The sequence below is a fragment of the Crotalus tigris genome, unplaced genomic scaffold, assembly GCF_016545835.1.
Source record: "Crotalus tigris isolate CLP2741 ecotype Arizona unplaced genomic scaffold, ASM1654583v1 scf7180000023830.6690815, whole genome shotgun sequence".
Taxonomy (NCBI): domain Eukaryota; kingdom Metazoa; phylum Chordata; class Lepidosauria; order Squamata; family Viperidae; genus Crotalus; species Crotalus tigris.
This window is the reverse complement of record NW_024100214.1, coordinates 3,901,660-3,918,235: the sequence shown is the minus strand read 5'-3', so window position 1 is coordinate 3,918,235 and position 16,576 is coordinate 3,901,660. Positions and strand designations below refer to the sequence as shown.

Here is a 16,576-nt window from a genome sequence, read left to right as displayed (position 1 = left end):
AGTCTTTGGAATGAAAAAAAAAACAACCCTGAACAGAGGTAAAATCCTATGAGATACCTACATGAATAAAGATCAAGATGGCTAGGAACAAAAGGAAGGAGTACAAAGTTGATTTTTTTGACCAAGGTTAAACTAAGACATGTTTTTTTAAAAAAATACTAGGAACCATTTATGGACTTCTTGCTGGCATCCAGATTGAAATGTTTATGGAGTTGCATATGACTTAAGGGAAGAAGAGATGCTTAAGTAAGGAAGAAAGACTTTACAAAGTTTGTTTGTATTTTTTGTGACAAAGATTGGAAGTCACTTCTTTTTTTCTTCTTACTTTTTTCTTGCACTTTCTATTCTCTATTATTCTTTCCTTTTCTGAGTTTAGTTTATATATTTTTTAAAAAAATATTAATGATTTTAAAAAATGACATGATGGAACACAATACCTAACATTATCATGCTGTCATTCCCAGAAATAAGCTTGTATGTGCTTGATTGGCTAAGTCCCACTTGCTTTTTTATTTTCTTGGGCGGGGCAGCAGTTTTTGTCAAATTGCTATAAACCTTGTTATAAACCCTAGTCCAATCCCCTGCTGCATCAACTGCTTTAACTTTGGGGAGACTGAATTCTCATCACTGGGGCTTAATGAGCTCAGGTAGTTTGAAAGGGAGCTACAAAACTCAGGCTTAGTCCCACATTTGACCATGGAACTCATTGACTGTCTGAGACAGATACTGAGTACACATATTGTAAAATCTAAACTGTGGCTTGCTTTGTTTTTGTGCCTTCAAGTTAGCCTTGACTCCTAATAACTACATGGACAAGTCTGCACAATTTTCTTGACAATGTTTTCAGAAGTGTTTGCCCTTGCCTTCTTCCTAGTGGCTGACCAAGCTGGCTTCTGTACTTAAGGTAGGATTAGAACACACTGTCTCTTGATTTATTAGATAAATTATAATTGCTAGATTTGCACATCACCGGAAAGCATAAATCATGGGCTGTAAGCTACAGCAGAGTTCCCTAACCTTTCCAGCTTCGTGTAGATCAACCGGGGGGGGGGAAGGTGAGATGGTTCTGTGCAAGCGGTGGGCAAGAGTGTCCATGCAGCTCCATTTGAACGAGCACATGTCCCAGTGCTTGCCCACTGCTCATGCAAGTGAGGATACACTTATACTCGCCTGCCACTTCCATGGCCCTGTTCTGTCCAAGCCTACGTGAGTCCTTGTTAAGGAGAAACCCCTCTTCCAACAAGCAGACTGGAACCGCAGGAAAAAAACAATCCCCTTTTATTATTCACAGACCTGAGTCAATGTCCAAGGCAAACAAACACAGTTCATAGAAACTCGATCCTCAACATGAACAGTTGCCTTTGACAACCAGCACCTCCCACACCTTCCCTTTTATTATGTAGCCAAGGTGTGGCTTCCTAATGCCTTCTCCTTTGCCTTTGGAGCCACCCCATTGCATTCCTCTGTCCTATTCTCTTTTCTTGCCGGTGTTTTCATGCATCCTGAATATCTCCCAGTTGTGATTCATCACTGTCCAACTCATACTCCCAGCACAACTGTGTCTCAGTTGACCGTGAGTAGAGGGGCCAGGCTCCTCATCAGACTGTAAGTCTGGGAGCTCCTGAGAGCCTTCCTCTGACTCTGATGTCACTCCAGGCCCCTCCTCCTCCTCTGATTCCTCAGACTCAGCTGCCGGGTCCACTGGCTGGCGAGGAATCACAACAGGCTCAGTTCTGAAGGGCTCAAGGCCCGGTAGTGGGCTGCAGCCTGGGGATTGGGGACCCCTGAGCTACAGCATATGCAAAGCCATAAGTTAGGTTTCTGGTAGCTTATTGTGCATTCATTTTACCTTTGTCATGCATGGTGGCTATGAATTTTCACACAACACACTGCAAGGCTCTATGAATATGTATTTGTATCATTTTACCCCCTCTGTGCATATGTGCCAAGCTCAATTTTTCAACTGAGGTTATAGGGTTATTGTCTCACGCAGACCCTACCTGCATCTGAGCTCATTGTAAACTCGGTGATATATCAGACCTTGTGGTAAGACATAGTACCCAGTTTCTGATAAGCCAGGATGGTGGCCATTTCGGGTCTTCACTTAAATCTGAAAAATCACATAAAGAGCCAAATGCAGGAGGAAGGCAATTAAAATGATGGCATGGTGCTGAAGTTGAGGTTTGTAAATGAACATTTGATGATGTCATGGACTGGGTTCACACAACATGCAGAACTGGGGTTTGTTTCACAGGAGTTTGTTTAATGAGCCACTATTGATCAGTTTCACATAACATAGCTAGGTTGATACACCTGCTGAGTCAGAAATCATTATGGCTTAACTTGAGGCTTTAGACTATCCATTATCTCTACCTTCACCCTGAAGTAGATTTACTAATGTTGATTGTTCTTATTTGTGGAAAAAGTTTCTTTTCTACCCTAAATTCTTCCATACGTCTTATTTGTAAAGCCTAAGGCAAAATGGTGCATATTATGTGAGTCAGGCAATAACTTATTTCCCAAATGTCCAAGTTGTTTTTCTTTCTTCTGGCACTTGCAAAGTTGGTTGGCGAAATTGTTTCTTTGCCTCTCTATCTGTAATGCTTTCAGCTAATGTTCTCTTCTTCTCACTTGCTCTCAAAACAGCCCTGCAAAACAGCCAATAATGTCACTATCTTCCAAATATGCACACTCTTGGGAAATAGTTCCTACAAAAGAATGGATGGCATTGCATGGAGGCATGAACTCAAGTGCAGAAAGTTCTGTAAGGATGTAGAAGACCTGGATTGTGCTTATGCAAGTAGTCCTCGACTTACAACAATTCATTTAGTGACTGTTCAGAATTACAATGGCACTGAAAAAAGTGACTTATGACTATTTTTCACACTTACGAATGTTGCAGCATCTCCATGGTCACATGCTTGGCAAGTTCAGATGCTTGGCAATTGGTTTGTATTTATGATGGTTACAGTATCCCCAGATCATGTTGTCAGAAGGAAAGCTGGGGGGACGCTGTAGAAATGAGCGGAAGGCAGGCCGCATTTTGGAAAGGAGGTCTCTTTATTTAGTTGCCAGAAACTTCAGTGACAGCAGCATGTTTTTGAGGTGGCTGACAAAATGGAATTGAGAGTGGGTGGGTTTTTATACCTTCTTTGGGGCTTTGTGTTTGAGGTGCCTGTTTCTGTGCAATGTGCTTTGACCTATGCTTGAGTGTGCCCTTTTGGTATTCTGATTATTGTTGCCTGACTCCTATTGTGTCTTTGAGGTCATGTCCTGTCCTTGGAGCTGGATGGGGGATGAGAATTTTAGGAATCTTTGTTTTTCTAATCTCATCCAGCCCCAGTCTTCCTGAATGGATTATCAAATCTTCATTTCTCAAAGGTGGCCTGCTCAGTTTCTGCCTGGCGCAGGGAGATTGGGGGCTGTTTCTGCCTAAGATTTTTCTCCTTTAGGGGAAATATAATATTCTGCCTCTTTAAAATTCCCCAAAATATTTCATTCTCTGGAGGGGCTGCTGATATCCTTACAATGTGCTCACATTTTGTGACCTTCTGGCGTGCAAAGTTAATGGGGGAAGTCAGATTCACTTAACAATCGTGGTAAGAAAGGTCGTAAAATGGGGTAAAATTCAATTAATAAACCTCTCACTTAGCAACAAAAAAATTGGGCTTAATTGTAGTCGTAAGTCGAGGACTACCTGTAGTCTGAAATGTACAGATCTCCACTCTTTCATCTGAGGCAGAAGAGCATATTAGACAAATTCCATTTTAACAATACAACAAATCATTATTTAATCAGTGTCATTTTAGTGTACTTCAGATGCAAGAACAAAACTTTCCATAGATGACATACTATTAAGCATGCATAAAATCCTGTTTGGTCTTTTACACATACGTAAAATTCCATTGGATGATATTCCTCTTTAATGGACACCCTTCTCTCCATTAATCTGTTAAATTAAGGGGTTGCTGTAGTCTGAATTATCTTTGGGAAATCTTCCCTTATAAATGCAGTAGCTCTACTATTCTTCTTTGCAAATGTTCTTTAAAATAAGGAGAAATATACACTTAATTTTGTGCTGCTCTTTTTAATGTCTGTGTTTTTCAGTTTTCTTTTCCCCTTCCCTGTGAATTAAGAGTACTGATTGTCCAACAGATTGTCAGGGTCAGTTCTTTCACTCTATAAGTTCTAGCTAGTAGCAAAACCATTAAAGAAGCATCACTTCTATCTTCTCTGTGGCTACTGTGCACTGTTTGTTTCCTACTGCTTTCCTCTCCCCCCCCCTTTTAATTAGCTGAAGTTGGAAGGTCATTCAAGGGGTAGACAAACAAGGCTAGACAAACTCAAGCAGAGCCCTGAAGCCAGATCCACCCTGTTATGCTTCCTTGTTCCATTATTAGGTATTTCCCCAACTGGCTGATCACCTTTTCAAAGAAGATGTTGAAGCAAAGCCAGAGAAGCTAGCTAATCATCATGCCAATACTGTTTACCACTTTCACAAAGCAGAATGGTATCCTTCTGCAATGTCTTGGAACAGTTTTCACAGAGGCAGAATAGAATTTTGCAACGGGGACAATGATTTTTATGCCAACATGGTTTTGTCCTGACTCAGTGTGAATTGGATGGCACTTTAGTTTAATAGAGGAGAAAAAACCCAAGAATGCAAAAATCCAGAGCCATGACAAGTGTGCTTTGGATAAATGCAAATAAGCATAAGAGCCTTATAAGCACAATGCACTCAGCAAGGCAGAATTTATTCACTCTATAGTGAGTGAATAAGCCTTGGTAGAACTCCTCTAAAATGGAGAAGTAGAATATCTAAATATTAAATGTTTGAAAGTTTATATGACAAAGGATTCCAGCAAATTGACCCAGGAAGGTGAATCAGTATGATATAAACTATACCTGCGTAGATATTATAATCTTGCCAGTTGTGGCATTTTATAATTTGGAATAATTTCACAACTGATGAGGGCAAATTGTGGATCTATGAATGAGTTAGCTGAAGGGTATCTGTACAGGGAGAGTCACATGAAATGATGATAAATATGTGGAACCAACCTGTATTTTTGCCTTTGTCTGTCTTTCTGCAGGGTGCAATGTGGGAGCCTCAGAATCATTCCTCATCGTGACCAGCTGATGGTGATCAAGAGCTTTTTGCTAAATGTGCAATAATAAAATGACAAATACATGATCCCCCTGAGCTTTTATATTCAGAGCTGATATAAGCTGTATTTATTTATTTATTTTAGAAAAAAAAACATCATTCAAATGAGTAAACGGCTGGATATATTTAGATGTTATACCACCACACAAAAAATAATTATTTTAGGACGTGTTGAATGAAGATTGGCTTTATGGACAATAAAAATGTCTCTCTGACAAAGCAAGATCAGGCCCACAGAGAAGATGCAAGCTTTGCTTCTTAATATTTTTTTTAAATTGTGCAGTTATTCATTTTTGACCTTTAGTTTCTCTTGCACTATTTATTGACCAATTCTTCTAGCTGGATTTAAGAGCGCCAGTCATCTTGAAGCTTTAGGAAGCTGGATTCTTATAGCTGACACTGTGCATGGTTGGAACATCAGCTTGGGACCTTTCTTCCACCTTGCTAGATTGTCTTCCAAGCTTACTCACCTTGTGACAATACCTGTATTCTTGCAGCCATGAAGAGAAGCAATGATGTTGGAACACGTTCGTTCTGGGCCTCTCAGTGGTTTCAGTTTGATCCTCCAGTTTCTTCAGTTGATTGGAACTTTATATTGGGGTGGGACTTTAAGGGATCCTGAGAAGTTTGCCTTATCTTTCAGCATCTACCCGCTAAGTAGCTTCTCCTTACTGTTATGTTTACTACTGGGCTTTGGTGGTGGTAACAACAGTATAACGGAGTAGTGCTAGGCCTATGAGAACTGAGCTGCAAAAATCTATTTGACCATCAGATGGCAGTAAAGCAATACCCAAAAAACAGAAACTACAGGAACCGCTTTACAGAGAAATATGATTCACTGTTGCCATCTAATTTTCATCCTGATCATTTGCAGCCCAAATCTCGTAGTTCTATCAACACCCAGGGAGCTACCCTATTTTATCAACCCTCTAGTTGCAGTCAAACAATTGTTTGCAAATGACCCATTACAGCCACCATGTAATTCCGTGTTGTGAATGTGCGGTTGGTGGGTACAGCACATGCACAATATGTGTGGGAGTGTGTGTGTGTGGGGGGGAGCGTTGAAGGGAAAGGAGGCTTGCTTTGCCCTCTGCCAAGATTCACATATTCAGACAAAGCCAATAGGAGAAGCACTTAAACCACTTTCATTAGCAAAAAAAAATTGCTTCCAGACTCTATCTGGGAAGCAATGCCAGCTGCCAAAACAGCTTTTAAAAGGAAATGAGAGACATTCACAGAGGAAAGGGTCTCGGTAGCTGTTAATCTTAAGGGTGATATATTGCCTCCAGTTTCTCAGGCAGGGTGCCTCTCAATTCCAAATGCTCCAGCATATGAGCTGGCAGATACTTTTGACCGATGGCATTCCCCTCCTGCATTTCTGACAAAAAAAAACAAAAACAAAAACAAATGGCAGTACAGTAGCTCCCAGTAATCAAACTGGATTCTGATTAAAGCACAGTTGTGCAACACAAGGTTACTTCACTGGCCTCTGCTTGGCCACTCTGAGATCCAGTTCATGTATGCATCCCCATCAAATATAATGGCCTTTGCAGTTATCTCTCACCAAAAATGTGACATGCTTGAACAGATCTCCTCCTCCTCCCCCCCCTCCTTTCTTCCCTGTGAATTCACCTACTCAAGCGTAGGAGTGATACTGGAAATTCTCCTGCTGATCCACTAACATGGGAAGACTCCGATTTTTTTTCTGCTTATGATCAGGAATGCAGGGAGGTATTCCTTATTCCTGCAATGATCACTGTAACCTGCAATTTGTTTCTCTGTATTACAAGGTAGAGTAACCAGAAAAAGGTCTTTGAAGGGGGATTTCAAGCTGGTTGCAATATCTGTTCTATGCTGCTTAGCCTCTGTTAAGCCTGCCTTGATAAATTGGCATCTAGGACTAAAGAGAGCTCTGAAACCGGCTGGTCTATAAAAATAGTTCCATGTCATCCGATTCCTGGGTAAATGTCTCCACTTGGAAACACACCAGGTAATTGTTTAATCAAGTCGCACACTACTTAATCATATTTTAAAAATAACAAACCCGCATTATACAAATAAGCTCCTTCTAAATGGAAGCAGCACAAACATATTTGCAATTACAAGGATGTTTTCTGGAGGTCAATGATTCCCACGATGAATGCCAAGGTACATCAGTGGGCCTCAGCTGGAAAGATTTGGGAAGAACTGAACTGTGTTTTGAGATAATCTCTTCTCTGCCTTTCCCCTTCTTTTACCCCTTTCCTAAGTCAGTACCCAATGCTTTTTGCAAGTTTTGGGGCATCTGCAGCTGTTCTTTTTTTCTAGGCTAGCAGTAGAATTATTTGTCTCTGATGCCTAAATCAATGCTAAAGTCAAAGGAAGTTACTTGACTTTCTGTGAAACATTGCAATCCAGGTACTTTGTCTTTAATTTCTTGAAAAAGGAAAAATAATGGGCAGCTGCAGAAGTCCTGTTTTTAGCTTGGTACCAGCATGCCCTTAATCAAGCATTGTTGTTTCGAAATTTCTTTTAATCATTTTCTCTAAAAAGCAACTCTGTCTCAACAATCTTCTATTTTGGGTTTTTCTCATTTGAACAATGTACTTCCCAAAATGTAAGTGTCCCTGTATGTATATTTCTTTAGTCGTTCACACTGATAGAAAAGGATACAAATATGTTGCAAATACACTGTTGAACATGTACAAACACATGGACACGCGTATTTTTATAATGTTTCACAAGGCAGAGAAGATGTTCATTTCTTGCCAATCTTACTGAGAAATATTTTGCTAATAAAATGATGTGGAACTTATTGTTGAGTTTTTAATGGGGAAAAAAGACAAGAAAATCAGCATCGCTGCTTATTATTTTAATACTTGTACGTATAAAGGTTACGCTTTGCTTGATACTGATAGACAACACACCCTTCTGTATTGACAGGAATCCTTATTCTAACTAAACCTATGCTGACTTGTAGGGCCCTTTTGTGGTGAATGCCTCAAGCAAAATAAGCAGAGGTTTTGCAAAAGCCTGGCCCTAGAACATTTCTAATGGGGAATGCAACCTATGCGTAAGGAGCTTTTACAGTCAATGGGAGTTACATGGAAATGGAGCTTGTTGCATAAAATACTTGTGCACGTGTTTCTTTTCCTTTTCTTTTGCTAACTCTGGAACCTGTTTCATGTGATCCTGATGCTCTCTCTTTTTCTTCACCCTGTGGCAGCAGCTTTCCCATGGCAAATGAACCAGCCTGCTATTTGCCACCAACTTCTAAAGATGAATAACACCACTTTTATTTCTGGGTAAAAGTGTCCATGGATTAGTGATGGTGGCCCCAAGTCTCTGCTTCCTGGCTATGCACATGACACTTGCACTCAGGGTCAGCCTGCTTCTAAGGCATCTTCACCACTCGAGTTGAGGTTTCCGTACTGGCCTTAAATATCTGATGACCACTATTGCAACAAGAAACAGGTAAAGTATTATCTCTTAGCAGGAATCTATTGGCTGTCTAGATTTTTTCAGACAGAATATGGTAATCCTGCTAAAGGACATCTAAACAATTCAAAGCAGGGGTGGCTGGATGAGAGGATTTTGTGCTGAGGACACAGGTGTAAGACTTCCATCAGTCCTGTCCTTCCATTAAGCCAGGAGTGTCAAAATTGCAACATCAGGTGATGTGTTGCCATGTATCGTGACTTTTTGCCATTGCCGGCAATGGGGTGGGCACGGTTTTGCTATGATGCATCTGGCCTGCGGGCCGGCCATTTGACACCCCTGCATTAGGCAATCTATTCTTGGAGCAAGCAAACTGGCTACAGAACTTTCTAGATTTGTCTAGATTTTGAAATGAAACATGTCAGTAAAATTCAGCCTTGGAAGCTTCGTGGAACTGCTTTTCTTTGAAAGCATGGAGGAGTATGCTTAGCTTACTGGAGAGACGACTGAGGGAGATGGTATAGAAGTCCTCAAATATATGAAGGGTTGTCACACACAGAAGAGAAGGAGATTCATTTTCTGTTACCTTAGGACAGTGTTTCCCAAACTTGACAATTTTAAGGCATGAGGACTTCAACTCCCAGAATTCCACAGCCAGCAACGCTGGCTGTGGAATTCTGGGAGTTGAAGTCCACATGCCTTAAAATTGTCAAGTTTGGGAAACACTGCCTTAGGACAAGGACCAATGGGCTAAAACTACAATAAAGGAGATTGAGGCTAAATATAAGCAAGGATGTCCTGAGCTGTCAGCCAATGGAACGGTATTCATGTAAAATGATACATTCTCCTTCACTGATGGCCTTCACACACAGGCTGGGTGGCCCTTAGACATGCTCTAATGCAGTGTTTTTCAAACTTGGCAACCTTAAGCTATGTGAACTTCAACTTCCAAAACTCCTTACCCAGCCTTCTTCAGTTCTGGAAGTGCAAAGAGGTGGGAGGGGGCAATCAGGGCAGTGCTTGGCCCAGCTTGTTCTGATCCCAGGGTCCTTGAGATATGTGGCCATTACTGAGATTCCATCAAGCTGAAGGCCATACACCTAGAACAGGGGTGTCAAACTGCCGGCCCATGGGCCAGTTGCATCATATGGAGGCCGCGCCCAACTCAGCTCCAGCAATGCAAAAAAAGTCGTGATACGTTGCAACACGTCATGTGACGTGGCAAGTTTGACACCCGTGAACTAGAGGATGGCCAGGATTAGAAAGACTGCACTGGAATACTTTTAAGGAGAATTTGCAAGTGTTAAACATTGCTAAGCCATGAACCTATTGGATATTAAATTCCTTGCTGTGCCATTCCTTCATTGGAGGTATAATGCATTAAGCTATATGTTATCCTAAAAGGGCTACATTACCCTGATGTCTCCAGGAAGATCTAGGAAAGCCTTGTGCCTGAAATCCTGGAAGCCCCACGTGTGACTCACAGCTTTTTATGTATCTAAGGTGAAGTAGGGCAGGGCAAGCCAAGACAAAAAGCAAATAGGTACTCTGAATTACCATTGCCGGTGCTGAACTCAACAGTTTTACAGGGTCAGATAGAAACTTGTTTCTCACTGGTACATCTTGTGCCAGCCAAGCCAGGAGATGCAACACCAGCCTTTACATTATGATGTGGGTGTGGAAATAATTCCCACGTCCAGAGCAGTTTCCTATATCCATCTATTGTTATCTTGCCAGAGGCTATCAGGGCCACTTATTCTAGATTCTTGGGGCTCAGGAGGACTTTTGCTGCCATTTGACAATCTGGAGGCAGCTCTTCTGCTCCAACAGAGGTCAGGCTTCAGATATCATTTTAATAATGCACATTTCCCTCATTGCAAACTTTTGTATAATTTTGGCCTGCCCAAAGAGTTTCACAGACTGTCATGGACATTGTGTAAAAGTGCCAGGGGCAACTCCAAATCTGTCAGAAACAATTCCTAGGGAACTTATTTATCACATTGCTAAACTGATATTTGTATATTTCATAGATTCACACAGATGCTTTCAATATGAGAGGAAGAGGAGCAAAGGCCAGTTCTGTTTTGTTTTTTAAATTGGAATGTGGACTTTATAGATTCCTCTGTTCATGCTGAGATGCAGAGTGATCCTGAAAAGATAGCACCAAAATATGTTTAAAATATTTTTTGTTATTAGTCTCCTTTAAAGATCAATCAATCAATCTTTTCAAAAAGTTGTGCATTGTTATGGGGGAGGGAGTTAGATGCATAACATAAAAACAAAAGTCATTGGAGAAGGAATTGATGCTTGGAAAAATCAAAGAATTTTTTTTTTTTAAAAAAAAGGCCAACACAAGACAATTTTGTTATCAGCAATGATACAAGCATGAGTAACGTTCATTACAAGAATGCAAAGAAGACAAAGAGAGATAGAATGATATTTATTAGGTCTTAAAGAAAAAACAACTAAATAACTGACAACAACAACAAGGTCAGCAAGTCACGTTGTTCAGAACTGGGACAAGAATTTCCACTGCTAAATAAGGCAATTGTTAATTAAGTCACATCCCATTTTACATCCTTCCCCCCCCCCCGCCCATGATTGTTAAGAGGATCACTACAGTTTTTAAATGAATCACACAGTTGTTGAGCGAATCCAGCTTAACTTTGCTTGTTTGGAAGCAAGCTGGGAAGGCTGCAGATGGTGATTACATGACCCCAGGACATTACAGCCATTGTAAATATGTGTTGTTATCACACAGCTGCATTTTGATCCTGTGGCCATGGGGGATATGTGATGGTCATAAAGGGGAACACTGGTCATAACTTGCTTTTTTCAGTGCCATTGTAATTTTGAAAGGTCGCTAAACCAATGGTTTTAAGTTGAGGGCTATCTATGTCCTTAAGCTGAAAGAGTGCTAGACCCAGATTCTGGTTGTTTCTGTGTTTTTTCAGAAGAGCACTGAATCCAATGTAGTCCAAACTAACAGCTGATGAGGTTTCTCAGTGCAGTAAAAGAGCTTTCCATTTTATCTTGTTCGTTGCTTCTCCTATATCAATCTGTGGCTATTCAAACTATTCTTAAACACTGAACCAGTGCTTAAAAGTAGCTTGAATACCCCCTGACAGGTGCGATTGTTGAGTGGGTGGCATGGTGAAGCAGAAAAGGCATAGGTACATTTTCACATAAACAAGCTAGACCATTTCTACAGCACACATTATGCTGGGAGAAGACATAAAACACTACTTTAAATCTGGAACAGCTCAAGGCGACTTCTTACTCAAGGGGTGAGCAAGGCACCATTTATGAGCAGATGACATAAAAGGAATGGCTACAGAGGGCATAATGTTAATACTTGATAGCCATTTGCATAAAATATCCTTGCAAGGGCATGGGATAAACTGTTTGGCTTCTTCTATCTTGTACTTTAAAAAAAAAAAAAAAACTCAGCCAAAGTGAGAACAACTTAAAAATAGCAATTCGTCTCAGAGTCTCTCTGAGTCTCTCAGAATTTTCTAGCTGGCCAAAATGGAGAAGCAGGGTGACAAATTCCAAAAAGTGAATACAGAAGGAACTCCAGGAACAGGATACTGAATTTCTGTGTGTTTGCGGAGGGGGTGTGTAGGGTAGGCGTAGGAAGATGTAATGGCTGGCTTGGGTCCAGGTGTCAAGATACAAGGTGAGGCCAAAGTGTCCACCAAGAAAAAACAGACCACCCACATGGAGAGAGAGCTGATTCAAAAGAAAAAACCAGCCTTGCTACAGTTTCCAATACACTGGAGAGAGTCAAAAGTAAATCAACTTAGCTTCTAAAACAACACAAGATTGTGCAATCAGGCAGGTCCAGCTATGTCCCCAATGAGATAAAAAAGCACTGGTATGAAAGAATAAATCTGCCTGTTAGTGGGATCAGTATTGTTCATTAGCTTTGTTTTTCTCAGTCTCTATCTGCCTTTTGCCCATTATTTCACTTTTTCAGACTTGTATTTGCATAAAGCTTCATGTACTTGTTATTATCATGTCTGCTGAATCAATTAATAATCTAGGGTCTTGGAAGCACAGGCTTAGTTATTCAGTTTCTGTTTAAAAGTAGAGAAAATCACGCTTTTTCAAAATACCTGTATTTTTTAGATAATTTAGCCCTAAAGCATTCAGGCAACTTAACAATTACACTCTGCATAATCAAAAGAGGTTGTCAAGTTTTCCAAGAATAAAGGAGGCCTTCTTTATTATTTTGTGCTTTTAAAGTTCCAATAATGATTTTCTATTATTTTAAAATAATAGTTTATAATTATCTCTAGGGTTGTCGGTTCATCAAGATACATTTTGTGGAGAAGACCTAAGGGAGCCATGGTAACGAAGTCATAAACAATAGAAACGATGACAAAAATTATGAAAAGTAATAGATAATGTTGGTAGGCAGCAAGGAATTCTTTCTCTAATTTTATTCCCAAGTATTCCAAAGAGTTATTCTAGAAGACATTTCACTTTCCAATTTCACTTGCAGCTTTGTTTCTAATTAATTGTTTTTACCTGAACTATAGGATAATGTTTAACTTTTTATTATAGCTTTATCTTAGTCAAAGTAGCATTGACCTAAATCAGGGGTCTTCAAACTTGGCCTTTTTATGACTTGTGGACTTCAACTCCCAGAATTCCTCAGCCAGGCATGCTGGCTGAGAAATTCTGGGAGTTGAAGTCCACAAGTCATAAAAGGGCCAAGTTTGAAGATCCCTGGCCTAAATAGTGGTGAGATCATTTTGTCTGGTCTCAAACAACAAAAGAGGATCAGACTGGTTAGTATTTGAATGAAATATTGTCAGAAAGTATCTGGACTATAGGCTGGACCAAGAAGCCAGAAAAAATATACCAGAAGAACGTAATGGCAAACCACTTTCATATTTGAGAAGCATACTACATGGCCAGGTCCATAAAATCCCCTGAAGCTACTTAGCTCAAAGGAGATTTTACCTTTTAGACAGAATCACTTTAGAGATGAACCAATGGTCAGACTCAATGCTCAGTGATATGACTGAACACATCCATGAAAGTAGCACGTGTTCAAAATGCCCATATTGTGGCTTCACCCAAAGGTGCTTTTTTCCAAAAGGCAACTGGACTTTCTTGTTTGAAACTGTTTCACTTCTCATCCAAGAAGCTTCTTCTTCCTTAGGGGGCAACCATGACCTGGATGATTGAGAATCTCCATAGACATTGTAGTTTAGCGCACAATTTGTCTGAAAAAGGTCCTGTATAATTAAATATGTAAAGAATATTTAATTAATATTGCTTTATTAATTAATATTACATATTGTAATTAATAAGAATAGAAAGACTAATTCTCTTGAAAAGAAGAGTATAAACTGTAGCTTGTAGTTCATACCTGTAGGCTCAGTTTGTAACATAACCTTAAAATAATGTTCAGGTTGAGGAGACATCATCAATGGCACCTCATTAATCATAATCAATCAAGATATGATATGATAAACATTTATTAAATTAGCCACTAAACATCAAGTGTAAGTCTCTTTTCAGTTAAACTTTTCACCAGTGGATTCTGGTGATCTTTTTTTTACTCACAACTCTTTTCCTCTGAGTTTAATTTTGAGTACTCTTTTTGAGTACTTTATTTTCAGATATGTTAGCCATCTTTCAGTGACATTTTGGATTAGAAAGACAGACTATATATTTTAATGACAGATGGGCATGTTTTGTAATACTATAACATAGTATGAAATGGAAAAATAAAGCAAGTTGATTTCTTGTGAGTATCTAATTGGCTAGGGTAGCACAAAACATTAACCATCTTTGATTAATCTATGGCTTAGCACTGTATGTCCTAGAAAATGCACCCTATGGGATTAGTTGATAGTTCAGAATATCATGTAAATCCCTCAAGTGGATTAATTCCATAAATCATGGTTGTTAACCATGCTTAAGCATGTTGTACTGGCAGAGACATCGTAGAAATATAATTTTTGCTCATTGTGGACACAAGTATGTATAGAAATATCTTCTCTTGCTTGAAGCATGGTTCTCCTCTACCTTCTATAAATCAACAAAATGACATATCCACAGAAAGAAGTCAAAGGATGTGATAGTGACACATCTCACTCTAACAAGAGTGGCGCAGCAGTTAGAGTGCAGTACTGCAGGCCACTTTAGCTGACTGTGTTCAACAGGTCAGCGGTTCAAATCTCACTGGCTCAAGGTTGACTCAGCCTTCCATCTTCCAAGGTAGGTAAAATGAGGACCCAGATTGTTGGGGGCAATGTAAATATATATATACATTGCTTACTGGTGTACACCGCTTAGAGAGTGCTTGCACTTAAAGCGGTATATAAGTCTCATAAATAAATAAATAAATAAATAACAAGCATAGGCAGTGAGGAGAATAAGCTGTTCCATTATCAGTATGCAAAAATATTTTGTATTTCTAGCTTCACATTAGGAACTCTGTATGGGATCCAATTTTGACGTGGTACAAAAATAGGAAATTGAGGGACTGAATTTGAAAATAAGATGCTTATTAAAATGGAAATTTGCTTTGCAGAAGCTATTGAGAAAAAAGGTATCATATCTTTTATGTATAGTGCATTAAGGTGTTAAGTATCTAAAAAGAATCTGAAGCTTTGGAAATCTGCACTTAAAGAACTTGAAACAAGTAATTGTTCATTACATCTGACTGATAAATGAATTTATTTTTATGACATGTTTAAAGCAGCAATCAAAGGAAAGGGAGTGAGAGATATAGAATGAGAAAGACCAGATATGACAACAAACAAGGAAAGAAGTTTGGTAGTAAACCAAACTCTGTTGTTGATTAACAAACTAATTATTTCAATTTATTCTGAAAATGAATATGGAATACACCAGTCGAGACACAAGCTGTCAACAACAATTTGAACAGTTGTCTAGGCTAAGATAAACAAACTAAGACTGCGTTATAACTGTGAGGAAAAATGCATGCGCAGCAAACTGCCGTGCTTTCCCCCCCACAAACTTCATAACCTTTTGATACCCTTTGTCCCAGTGAAGCAGCCAGAAGGTCATACACTTTTGACTTAATGCCTCACCTACCTAAACAGATAATATGCTTAAGTTCTTTCCTATCTCTTCCCGTCTTTGTCAGTTCTTTCTCCTTTTGATCTACCTGTATTTGTTCTTACCTGGCCTTTGACCATGTAATGTGTTACTAGAAAATAGTTGCTTATATGAAGACATTTTCCAATGAAGAAACCTTTGTCAGCATCTAATGGTTAAGCTGGTGTATGTAACAAGTATATAAAAAGCAATAAACTCAGAATTTGTCAAGCTGTGTCCTGCAGCTTCAAACCTCTGCTCAAGACATGCCTGTGTCTTTTTCTTAGTGTCTTACATCTGGCCCCTGAACAGGGACAGCTCCCCATGGAGCAACTGGGACAGCCCCCCTTCTGAGGGAGCAACAGCCAACATACTTACCAGCATCTAGAATAGACCTCTAAGTGCACTTTCGTCCTATGGGACCCCTCAGTAGTAAGTAAGGTTGCAATCTATCTCAGCACCAGCAGAAACATGTACAGGAACTCAGATTCCTGTTACACAAATCAGGCGTGAAAGCACCTACGGCAGACATAAGGAAGCTGGTGGATGAGGTAAGGAAACATTCCCCTTGATATCTTAAGCGCTGGACGCTTAGGTTATGAGATTGGGAAAAGATAGGGCATACTTTACATCTTGAATCTGAGGCTCCAGTACAAGTATTACATCAATGGCATCAGTGCCATCAAGCAGTGGAAAAATTTGGCTCAGAAGCTTCAGCAGGGCAACAATTAACTACAAGCCCCACACCTGATTAGGATCAAGTAAAAACTGTCCCTCCGAAAGGATCTTTAATTGGATTTTCAGCTTCTTCTGAAGAGGTTAATTCTTTTGCCTCTTACGGCCATCATACACACCCCCCATAAGGAAAATATTAGAGGAACAATCTTGAAGTAGAAAAAATATATATGG

The 16,576-nt window shown here is 39.7% G+C and overlaps 1 long non-coding RNA gene across 2 annotated transcripts; it reads left to right on the top strand.

Annotated features, from left to right (window-relative positions):
• Window positions 1-41: 41 nt before the first annotated feature.
• Window positions 42-5,291, top strand: LOC120298373. 2 transcript variants are annotated; one of them, XR_005554062.1, is made up of 3 exons: window positions 42-246; window positions 785-904; window positions 5,094-5,291. It is a non-coding gene; the product is annotated as an uncharacterized LOC120298373 (long non-coding RNA). The 2 variants fall into 2 exon arrangements; XR_005554061.1 differs by lacking the exon at window positions 5,094-5,291 and adding an exon at window positions 2,647-2,841.
• The last annotated feature ends 11,285 nt before the right edge of the window (window positions 5,292-16,576 follow it).